Source organism: Protopterus annectens, chromosome 9.part0, assembly GCF_019279795.1.
Source record: "Protopterus annectens isolate FY-2018-M chromosome 9.part0, PAN1.0, whole genome shotgun sequence".
Classification (NCBI taxonomy): Eukaryota; Metazoa; Chordata; order Ceratodontiformes; family Protopteridae; genus Protopterus; species Protopterus annectens.
The window spans coordinates 1132978630-1132991018 of NC_056743.1; the positions used below are offsets into that span (position 1 = coordinate 1132978630).

General features: G+C 38.7%; 1 protein-coding gene across 4 annotated transcripts in view; it reads right to left on the minus strand.

The window, feature by feature from the left end:
• Nucleotides 1-12389, minus strand: part of LOC122811859 (protein CTLA-2-alpha-like) — a 249742-nt gene that overhangs the window by 230819 nt on the left and 6534 nt on the right. The gene's annotated exons all lie outside the window — the stretch shown is intronic.

The window sequence follows — 12389 nt, forward strand, 5'->3', positions numbered from 1 at the left end:
GCCCCACTGCACCCCCCCCACTCCCCGCTACTTAAATATACCAACTCCAAGATTGCACTACAGCAAGAAAAAAGGAAAAGTTCCCATTTGGCGCTGTATGGAGGTCTCCGTTTAGAATATTCAAAGTCTTAAAACTTCGATCATATGGTGTTAGCCAAATGAAATTTGAAGTTCTAGGACTTCAATCATCTAAATGCGACCCACATGTAAGTCTTGAGGTTATGGGAAGTGTTCCCCACCTTTGGAGGTGCATGTGAGTTTGCTCCCCTAAAAAAATTTGTAATGTTCACAAAAGGTAGCTTTGGTGAATACTTTTTGATTTGATTCCAGTCACCGAAATTGCTTTTAGTGAACTGATGTGAATCTGGCTTAGTGCAGGCTGCAGGCTGCAGGCTAATTAGGCAGATCATAGATGGGAAGTAAGTATGGAAACATACACAGTAATGCAATCTGTGTCCAAAGGGATTATCAAGGAGTCATACATGTGCAATTAGGAGCGCAGTGCGCACACAGAAATTAAAATTGAGCAAGAATTTATAACTGAATTCATACTGTATCATAACATGAGCTTTGATAGGGGAGTGGCAAAGATCAAGAATATGAAGGGAACATTGCCAAGGTCATATGTTCTAGAGAGACAGCTTTCAACCCTTTTATTTTTTGAGAAGACCTCATACTGAATTACCACATTTAACAATAGAGGTCAGGTAAACAAAGGGCATTCTAGATAGCTGGAAGAGTTGGCAGCATTCAAAGCATTACCAAGATGACAAAGAGAATGTTTGGTGGTGATTATGAAAAAAAATGTAGGCCACTGAGAATGTGATAAAATAGAGTTTTGAAAGGGAGATATAATATGATGTGCCATCAGAACTCTCAAAAGTCCCTGTTTTGGAGGAATGTTCCTACGTTTAGTCCCAATTTACCCCTTCATATTATTTACCTATTTTTGAAGCTATGTCCTTATTTTCAGACTTGATTTACCCCTTCACACAATTTCCTGAATCTCCCTCATTATACGTGATTTTTGAAGCTTTCTAGTACACAGAAAGCCATAATACATGACTAACATACTAGTGACTAGTAAATAATTTAAGGAAAGAGGGCACACATCTTACATCTCTCTTTTTAAGAAGCAAAAAGAAATGAAAATGCTTGGTAGAATTTTGCGATCCAGTTCATTTAAGTCTACAAACTTTACACTGTCTCTGACAATCTGTTTATATTTTTCCATCATTTTTCCTCACTCTGTATTTTTTAAATGTGTGTTTCTGAGAAGTATCCCAAATTCCTACTGGAGTAATGACAAATAAAAGCTGCCGGACCACCAGGCTGATAAAACAATTTATTAAAACAACAATAAAACACAGATAAGTGCTTTCTGGTTGTATCCCTTCCTCAGATAACTAACATAATATTAAAATCCACATTAAGAAAAGTAATAACCAATGATGTTTCAGTATTGAACTCTCCGACTCTTTAGGGCTGGTTTAAGGAATATGACTCCATTCAAACCAGGGGTTCTGTCTGCCCTTAGCTCAATAATCCATTTAGTTTCATTAAACTCAATTAAATTCACTATGTCCTCACCCCTGGCATTCATTCTCACAACTTGTAACACCATAAAAACAAATGCGTGCCCTACATTACTCAGAACATGTTGATATAGGGCATTATGAATACTGCCTAAGTGTATTGCTGAAAGATGTTTCAAAATTCTTTCTTTTAAATGGCAGTCAGTCTTGCCTACATAAAGAGAATTTTTTACACCACAAGTAAGACAGCTTATGCAGTTGATAGACAAACGACAACAAGAAGGTAAGTGATACTTTGATAAAATTGATGACCTGTTTTGTATATTTGCTTCCTATGATTCAAGGCTCCAGCAGACAAAGGTAAAGGAAATGATGAGAGACTATTGAGATTTCCTAGATTGTTTACAATATATCTAATATTATATTGTCTGATGAACAATTGCAGGTATTAAGCAAGGGTCTGACATTTGTCCCCAGTGTTGGTTCAATTTTTAGTGATGCTATGTTGGACATACACAAGTTTGGGAGGGGTTTACAATTAAAACAAATGTTTGGCTTGAACAACAATGTAAGATGAGGTGAAAACTGAGACAGGCATGTCTTTTCACCCCACTCTCTGATCCAACAGTTGCAACATTTTTAGAAACATGTGAAGATGAGATTGTGGCACATTTGGGTTTTGAGCAAGGTCATGAATCTTATCCTTTGACACTAGGACAAAGAAATGCTTTAAAAATGTTAATGAATGATAATAGTATTGTGATTAAACCCACCGACAAAGACAGTGCAGTGGTGGTAATGGACCACCAGTTTTATCATTATAAGATTATGGGCATGCTTAGTGACAACACAACTTATTTACAGCTGTCTCCAGTAGATGCTAAGGTATTGGCTGATAATGTGAAATGTGATTTAATGTTATATAAGTATAGTGACCAGATAAGTGAAAAGATATTTAAGTTTATATGGATAGATTATCCTGTTATTCCTTTATTTAAGGCACTTCTAAAAATACACATAGATCTCCGAAACCCACCTCTTAGACATATAATGTCTGGTACAGGATGGGTTACGGAGAATGCTTCAATATGGGTGGAATCTAAATTAAAGTAGGTATTAACATCTGTCCCCAGAATCTTGAAAGACACAGCACATTTTTTTAAGATCCCTATATGAGCATGTTCAGATGAAGGCTGAATACAGTGAATATTTATTTGTTACTTTGGATATAAATAATCTGTTTACAGTTATTTCAGGTGACTATGTCCTTGTAGCCATTGAGTCTTTTTTGAGGTATAATGAACTATTGGACATTAAAACTAAGAAAACTATCTGTACTTTGCTTAGACTTATATTGCATAATAATGTCTTTCTATATCAAAGTTGTTCCTATCGACAAAAGAAAGGGATTGGTATGGAGACACCATGTGCAAACTCATATGCAAACCAGGTTTTGATGTACTGGGAGGACAAGGTGATTTTTAGTACTGAACATAAATGGAGAGAACATTTAGGATATTATGTAAGATTTGTGTACGATGTATTTATGTTATGAATCCACTGAGAGAAGAAAAGATCAGGAGGGACCCAGGTTGATAGGAGTATCGTCTGTCATTCGACACCCATGTAGCTAAAGCAGTTAGGAAGTAGCTAAATTAACCCATCACACAAGGGATTTGAGATTCTCATCTAGATCAAAGAAGGAGGGTCTCGTCTATCTCTCTCATCCATCACTCATCAGACAATGATTAGACCCCAATTCGGAATGTATCTGACCCGACCAGCACTTGCAGCAGCTGGAGAACAAAAAAAAGTCACCAAAGCAAAAGGATAAAGGGTCTCAAACATGCTGCTGACCCTGAAGAGAAAGAACTCTAGCTTATTTTAGTCGCTTACTCGCTTGCTCAGGTGACCTTTTGCCTAACATACAAATGCCAGATTTGATGAATATGATGATGATCAAACCTCAAAAAAAAAAAATCCGTCAGAGAGCCAAGGAGGCGGAAACTTAACCTCGACGACGGCTATTAATAGGGCGTGCTGGAGGATTGACCATGATGGGAGAAGATATACCCCAGGGGGATTACCTACCTGTCACTGCTCAACAACAGAGGCACAACAAAATAAATGGTATAGTTCCCCATACTAAAGGGGTGGCGTAAAACCAAAAAACTAGGGGCTTTGTAAAAAATGCCCGGGGCAGATAGCCTAGTATGAACCTATGAACCTATGAACCTATGAAGGGTACATGTAATCAACTACATTCATTTATAGCCTATTTAGAATCAACTACTGATTTTTTAAGATTCGGTATAACATATTCAGATACTGTAATTGATAGTCTGGGCATGCAACTGAGAAAAGGGAAATAGGGTCACATACAAACTTCTATGTACAGGAAAAGTTGTTGAAAGAGCAATCTTTTGGCCTTTGACAGTATGCACCCCAGACATCTGTTCAGGAATGTTGTGAAGGAACACAGGGTTTCCAGGCCTTGTACTGAGGAAGAACAGTTTATTAGAGTCTGAATGTTTAGTGTTGAACTTTAGAAATATAGGTTATAAAAAAGAGGTTATTGAACAAGTTGTTGATGCAAGCAAAAGGCACAGATTAGCTAAAGGTGGGAGGTTGGCATAATGGTTAAGGTGTTCACCTTACAAACACAAGGTCAGGGGTTTGATTCTCAGATGGGATAAATGGCTAAGCTTAAAATGACCCATGAAGGAAGTTAGCATAGTGTGAACCTATGACAACATAGTTCATTCATTTTGGGGTTGGGAAGGTGGCCTAATGGTTAAGGTGTTTGCCTTACAAACACAAGCTGCAGGGTTTGAGTCTCACAAGAGATAACTGGCTAGGCTTACAATGGCTCGCAAGGGCAGTTAGCCTAGTACTAACCTATGAACCTATGGTTCTCTGATTTAAGAGCAGGGACAATGGGACAAGTTTTTACTAACAGTAATAGTAACAAGGATGAAAAGTTGCATATGGTTCTGAAATACAGCAATAATATAAGGGGTGTATGTGGTATTATAAAATGTAATTGGAAAATTTTGTTAACAGATGAGAAGCTTAAGAGTCTAGTGGGAGCAACACCTTCATTTAGTTTCAAGTGCAATATGAATTTGAAGGATTTACTTTGTAATGAACAGAAGATGTTTACAACTATATAATCTCAGCGACAAGGTACCTTTGTGTGTAGGCATTGTGAGACATGTGCCTATATTATGAGGCAAAATCTATTTGTTCATCCTATAACTGGCAAGTATTACTCTTTCACCCAATATGCTGATTGTCAAACGTAACGTTATATATTTGGCCCAGTGCAGAGACTGTTGCTCATTTTATGTAGGGAAGACCAACTGCCATTTAAAAGAAAGAATTTTGAAACAACTTTCAGCAATACGCTTAGGCAATATTCATAATGCCCTATACCAACATGTTGTGAGTAATGTAGGGCACATATTTGTTTTTATGGTCTTACAGGTTGTGAAAATGAATGTCGGGTGGGGACATAGTGAATTTAACTGAGTTTAATGAACTAAATGGATTATTGAGCTAAGGGTGGATAGAGCCCCCAGTCTGAATGGAGTCATACCCCTTAAACCAGTCCTAAAGAGGCAGAGAGTTCAATACTGAAACATCATTGTTTATTACTTTCTTTAAATGTGGATTTTAATATTGTGTGAGTTATCTGATGAAGGGATACAACCCAAAAGCACTTATCTGTGTTTTATTGTTTTAATAAATTGTTTTATCAGCCTGGTGGTCCAGCACCTTTTATTTGTCATTACTTCAAGTTACATAGCAGCTGGACCTTTGGTGAGAAGGGCCTCATATATACATTTTGCACATACAAATTCCTGCTGGAAGCAGGATGAACTATGTACTATTTCATATACATATGTTATGCTAATCAAACATCTAGATATTTGGCTGAATGTATTTACTTTTCAAGGGCTGTTGTTCCTGTTTGCAATGTCTGCAGGTTGTAGCTATATGTGCCATATCACCATAATCCTTGTGGGCAGGCTGGGGGTTCAGCCCTGAAGAGTGGGGATGGAAGGAGCAACAACAAGAATAATGCTGAAAAATTCTCTGATGCAATCAGAATATAGTACCTCATCTGGTTGGTTATATAGCCCAGAAACAAGTTTTTCACCGCAGAGGGGTAGCTAAGTAGAGGCTGGTGTGTGTATGTGTGTGTGTGTGTGTGTGTGTGTGTGTGTGTGTGTGTGTGTGTGTGTGTGTGTGTGTGTGTGTATTCCATCCATACACCCCTCCAAGATGCAGGCTACCGTTTGGAAAAAATCCAAGGCCATATGCCTGTCAGGGCCCAGGTTCCAGCTCTACTAACTGGTGCTTCCAAAAATTGAAATCCACAACCTAGACCTGACTTGACTGACAATCAGTACTTCCAAAGTTTTCTTTCATATGATCCTGCATGGAAGAAATTAATTCTGGTTAGCTGCCTTCAGGCAGTTTCTTTGTACATCACCTTGATTGTCAGTTAATCTAGCTAACTGCTGTGAGAACATTCCCACAATTCATACTACAAAAGCAGCTTATACAGCTCCATTGAAAATGTCTGGCACTTGCCATAAATGACTGAAGGTGTTAAAAGCAGCTTCCTGTAGTACATGGTTTGATTCCCTTGTGATGATGTGAGGTATTGCCAACTATGCTAGGAGAAACATGACAGTGGATATGTAACATATGCCAGCACACCTAGCTGGAATTTAGTAAAGAATTATATTTTATTTGAATATCAAAATGATTTGTACAAATGCTTGTGGCGAAAATGGATTTGTAAAGTTGCTTGCATTAAAAATTTACCAACAGTAGATCCTGACTGTATTATAACTGAATAAAAAAAAAAAAAAATATATATATATATATATATATATATATATATATATATATATATATATATTAACAGAGGATACTGGAAGATAAGAGGTTAAGTGCAGCTCCAGCTAACTTTGGAAAACTGTAAGAAATTAAATTCCTGGGCCTAGGCCATAAATATGTTATCTCACAGTTTGAATGATGCCAGAGATGCAATATCTGTAAGAAGCATGGTTTGTTAGTCTCTTTAGGAGGAGTAAAAGTTTGTAATTGCTTTATGGCTTACAGAAGCTGCACCAGATCTGAGCAATGCTCTTGTGTGTGTATTAGTGACATGTAGGTGCTACATCCTAGCAGTTTCTAGCAATGGGAGGACTTCGCCTGGACACTCAGCTGAGGACTTAACTCAACAGCTGTGCCAGTAGGGAGCCTTACTGGGGACCTCGGGATGGAGAGAGAGAGAGAGAGAGAGAGAGAAACCCAGATCCCGGGCTGAGTGTTTTCCCTGTGTGCTCTTAAGTGAAGTTGTGCTTGACGCAGAGAGATGCATCTTGAAGTACTAGGTGCATCCATTTTTGCGCCAAGTGAATGTCCCTCTGCATTGTCAGTGGTGAGGATTCAGGCTCCTTAATTACTGGCCCAGAGTGGGGTTGTCACATATTGGTGAGCAGTGGTGTGAATATTAATTGAACTTTTGTAGCCTGTAGGCAGTTGTCACTAAAGGTGTGTCCTCTCAGGAGCCACAAGGTAAACATTCAGAGTTTCATTTCCCAACTTATTTATTTATTTTTATCAAACATTAAAAAAGATATGGGGGAAGGACCTGAATCATTAATTTGGAATATTTCCACATATGGACTTTTGTCTGAGGAGAGACGTGTTCTTTGTAAGGGCCTAAATTTTATACCTACAAGTAAGAGCAGGATGTCAGACACAATTTTAGATTTAAAAGAGTTCTGTAGGAATATTATGTTGCATTTACTATATGGTGGTACAGGTGTAGGACATGCATCTAATAATGATGCCGGTTATCATCCCAGCCTCAAGAAATTGAGTAGCTATGTTTCCAGTAACCATCCCTTCATGGAAGCATATTTGAAACTGACTGAAGAAGATATTTGTAATTTTTATGACAATCAGAACAATCAGAGGACATACTCTAAACCTAATCTCTCATATGCTGAAAGGACAGCTTTGAAAGAGTTACAGCATAATAATTTTATTGTGATTCGTCCAGCAGATAAAGGTGGCCTTATTGTTGTGATGGATAGGTCCCATTATTGTCAATCTATGATCTCCATGTTAGGTGACTGTAGCTTTTATGATCTGTAAGTAACTGTATATTTGATGTTTTTTCTGCCCATCTTATTACTGAAGAAGTGTTTTCGTTTTTAAAGGTAGTCAACCCTTTGATTCCACTTATACAAGGCCTGCCTAAGATACATAAACATCAGACTGACCCACCCATGAGACCTGTTGTGGCAGGTGGAGGGTGGGTCACAGAGCCACTTACACTTTATGTTGAGAAGTTTTTGAGACCAGTCATTAATTCGAATCAGGTGGTTTTAAGGGACTCGAAACAGTTTTTGTTAGACCTCTATGAATGTACTAGAGGTATTACTGATGTTGAAGACGTTATCTTTGTAACCTTTGATGTACAGTCCCTGTTCACCATGATTCCTAATGAGTTAGGGATCCATTATATACATGAATATCTTCTGCTTCATGGTGATTATACTTCGGCACAGGTTGATCTTATTTGCTATTTTTTAGAGATTGTCCTTGAAAATAATGTCTTCACTTTTGATGGTGAAATGTATTTACAGAAGCATGGCATAGCTATGGGCACTTCATGTGCCAATAGCTACGCCAATATGTTTCTTGCGCACTGGGAGAATACCACCTTGTTTGCTACTGACTAGGGAGCATGTCCTATTCTATCAATGTTTTGTCGATGATTTGTTTTTGTTATGGAGAGGCTTGTTGGATGGCCTAGTGGATTTTCATGAGACCATGGATGGTCTGACCAGCTGTTTAAAGTTTACATTTAACTGGTCTTTTACTTGTATTGAGTTTTTAGATCTCTATATTGAGAAATTACATGATCATACTTTTAATGCTGGTGTCCATTGTAAGACCTGCCATAAGAATGCCTTTTTGTTTAGGTCTAGTATGCACCCCGGTTATATTTTTCGGAATTTGATTAAAGGACAAGGAATGAGGGCCTCCAGATTAAATCCCACTATGGATGGTTTTGTGGAAGAGTTGGGCAATTTAGAGAAGAAGTTATTAGCCAGGGGGTATAGCCTTGGTGAGATTAATAGACACTGGTCTAATATAGATCAGTTAACGTCCACCACAGGATGTCCGTATTTTGGACCAGTATGTGAGGCAAGTGCAATTAGCGGTAATGAACCCAGTGTGGGTTTAGGTGAAACGAGGATCCCTCTTTTTTATACTATAAATTTATAGAGAAATCACAAGTTTATTTGCACTGCACTGGCCTATTTTACAGGTAGATGATGATATAGGTAAGATCGTAGGTGATAAACCTAGGTTTCGATTTAAGAACAGGAAAAATTTGAAGAGGCTACTTTGCCATAACAGTGGTTCAAGTACCATGGCTTCTACCCCAGGTTTTACACGCCATGTGGTGACTGTAATTTTTGTTCCTTTATTAACACCTCTGATACTTTTTATCATCCAGATCTCTGTAGAGAATACACTTTTCATGCTCATGCCAATTGCAGGACTCCCCATGTTGTTTATTTAGCAGAGTGCATTGCCTGCAGCTCCTTCCATGTTGGTAAGATGAACAGGGTACTGCGTGACAGGATGAGGGAGTACATCTACCACATAGAAGGGGTTCCATATACAACACACTCTCTAAACATGTCTTGGGACTGGGAGACTCCCATCCATTTAACTTTAGGGTCATTGAGACCATTTCTCCCAGTGTTAGGGAAGGTGACATTATTACACACACAGAACATAGGGAGTCTTGTTGGATTATCACCCTTCATGCAGATAGAGGGAGAGGTCTAAACGAGAGGGCTTCTATTAAGCCCTTATTAAAGAAAAGAAGACTCCAGAAGTAAATAGGAAATAGTAGTGGTTATTTATTTATTTATTTGTTTGTTTGTTTTTTAGTGTTGCACATGAGAACATTAACAGTGCAGTGTATATATTTATATTTATATATACATATATATATATATACATGTGTGTGTGTATATATATATATATATATATATATATATATATATATATATATATATATATATATATATATATATATATATATATATATTTATATATATGTGTTCATACATGTATATATTTATATCGTTTTATGTTTTTATTTCCATTTATATTTTTTGCATTCTTTGCTTGTGCAGTATTTGCAGGAAATGTGGTCTTTCAGCTTTAACTGTTTCACTTTAATTGATGTGCATTTTAATTGATGTACTTTTATGATTGGGTGATGCTTTATTACTATGTGTTTAAATGGAGTGCATTTTAGCTTTTTGTATTTGGTCTGATGAAGCTTAACTGTGAAAGCTCTTACCTTTTGTTACAATAAATATCCTGGATTGCTTTTTACTACTGGTGGACTTTGTGACTGTGTTTTTCCTGCCTTGATGTCTGCATTTTCCTTTTGGAGTATTTTGTTTACTGGAAGAATCAGTGATTGTGCCTGATTGTGCCTCATTGCTACAGCAGATGCATTTCTCTGCTTGGCTTCTGCCTGGTTCATCCGTTGCTTACTTGCTACATTATTTCAGTTATTTATATATTTTTAACAATGGAGTATTTATCCCTTGGTCTGAACTTTTTTGTTTTATTTTTATTACTTTAGTTTAGTCAGACAATGCAGGAAAATACGTCAACAAAGAATTATGGCAAGCTGACAAAGCAGCAGTTGGCCAAGGTTTATGAAGCTAAAGGACTGGTGTATACCAACCAGACTAATGAGGAAATGATTTCAGCCCTAGTCTCAGCTCAGACCAGCAGCCAAGAGGATAACCAGTCTGGTGATGTGAATTTGCAGCCCTCAGAAACAGGACATTTCACCTTAAAAACCCATTTGCAGTTAAAGAGACTTGAACTGGAGGCCAAACGTTTGGAATTAGAATCAGCAGAGAGACTCTGGCATTTGGACACTGAAGAAAATGAGACTGCAGTGTTTGAAGGCTGAAGAAAATGAGAAGCAATGTCAAGATGAGAGGGAGATGCTAACTCTTCACCAGGGTCATGGAGGTAATGGGAAGGGAACAAACGAACCTCGGAAGAAATAAAGGTCAGTAAGTTTCTTCCACAATTTACAGAAGGTGATCATTTTGATAGTTCTTTCATATATTTGAAAGAGTATGTAAACAGTATAATATCGACCAAGGGCTCTGGGTACAGTTTATGACCCCCTTACTCCATGGTAAAGCTGTAACTGCTGTTTTTAAATTGTCTGATATTGATTGTTTAAACTATGAAACTGTAAAGAAATGTATACTTGAATATTGTTTTTAAGCTAACACCTGAGGCTTATGAAAAACATTTTTTAACATAGACACAAGGCAGATGAAAGTGTGTGTGATTATATTGCTAAGTTAAGCACTTATTTTCATAGGTGGGTGAGTGGGTGTCAGGTCACCACTTCTGAAGGGCTAGCAGACCTTTTGGTGAGGAAAGAAGCTGTTAGTTATTTGCCTGAGGACATGAGAATCTGGTGGTCAGACCGAGAGGGTAACTCTGCAGGTGACCTGGGGAACAAAGAGGATCTGTACTTAGCAAGCAGGGCATCACTGTACAGGAAAGGGATACCCAGTGCTACCCATGGATATAAGGGAACCCATGGTGGGCAGCCTAAACCACTCCAACAGAGTCCACCAGTAACAGGGGAAGCCAGTAGTTCAGGTACACAGCCAGGATCAAGGGTTAAATATTTTAAATGTAACCAGTGGGGACATGTATCATACAGATGTTCGTGGAGGCAAGGTGGGGAACAAAAGGTGGGAGTGCCAGCAAGTGGGAAAAACAGTATGCCAGTGGTAAGTTGTCTGGAGACAACATGGGTACCAAACTATCACAAGAGGTTATATCCTATCTTAATAGATGGAAAACAGGCCACTGCTAAGAGAGACACAGCCTCTGACATAACCATTGTGAAGCCTGCAGTGGGTGAAGAGGAACAGTACTTGCTTGGGCAGTCCACTCCAGTCAGAGCTTTAGGAGGGACCCCTTTCTATATGCCTTTGGCCAGGGCTCACCTTAACTGGGAGAGTGGAAAAGGAAGCAAGCAAGTAGGTGTGTTTTAGGATATCCTTGCAGATGTCCTGATAAGGAATGATTTTGATAATGCAGTACCTTCTGTGCATTATAGTTACACACAGTCTGGCTTGGAGACAGGCATGTGGGTCTGGTAGCCTGGTGGAGACTCAGACATCACACCTAAAGCCAGGGCTGAGAGCTGTCTATTTCAAGGAGGGCACTACCCTGTAGCAGTGAGTCTGAAGGTGAGCCACAGCTGCTGGTAGGTACTGATATTCCATTGGACAGAGTGACTGCAAGGGCAGATGTGAGTGGTAATACCCAAACTGACAATGAGGCACCACTGTCAGAGGATACTAGACTTCCTGTGGAAGGGAGCTGCGAAGAGTCACAAAGGTAGAGCTGATACAGGCTCAGCTCTCAGACCTTACATTACAAGGCTTGAGGGAGGTAGCTAGGGAGGCACCCAATTCTCAAGGAAAGGGGGAATCTGTATACTAGAACAAAGGGTTACTGTATAGAGCATGGACCCTGAGGGAGGGCTAAGAGGGTCAGGTAATACAGCAGATGGTAGTGCCTAGAGCCTACCATCTGGCACTTCTAGCCATAACCAATGACATTCCTTTTGCAGGAAATATGGGCATACAGCATACCAAGAAACATATTATGCAGAACTTTTATTGGCCTAGGATTACAAGGGATGTGACAGGGTACTGGAAGTCCTGTGAGCAGTGCCAAAAA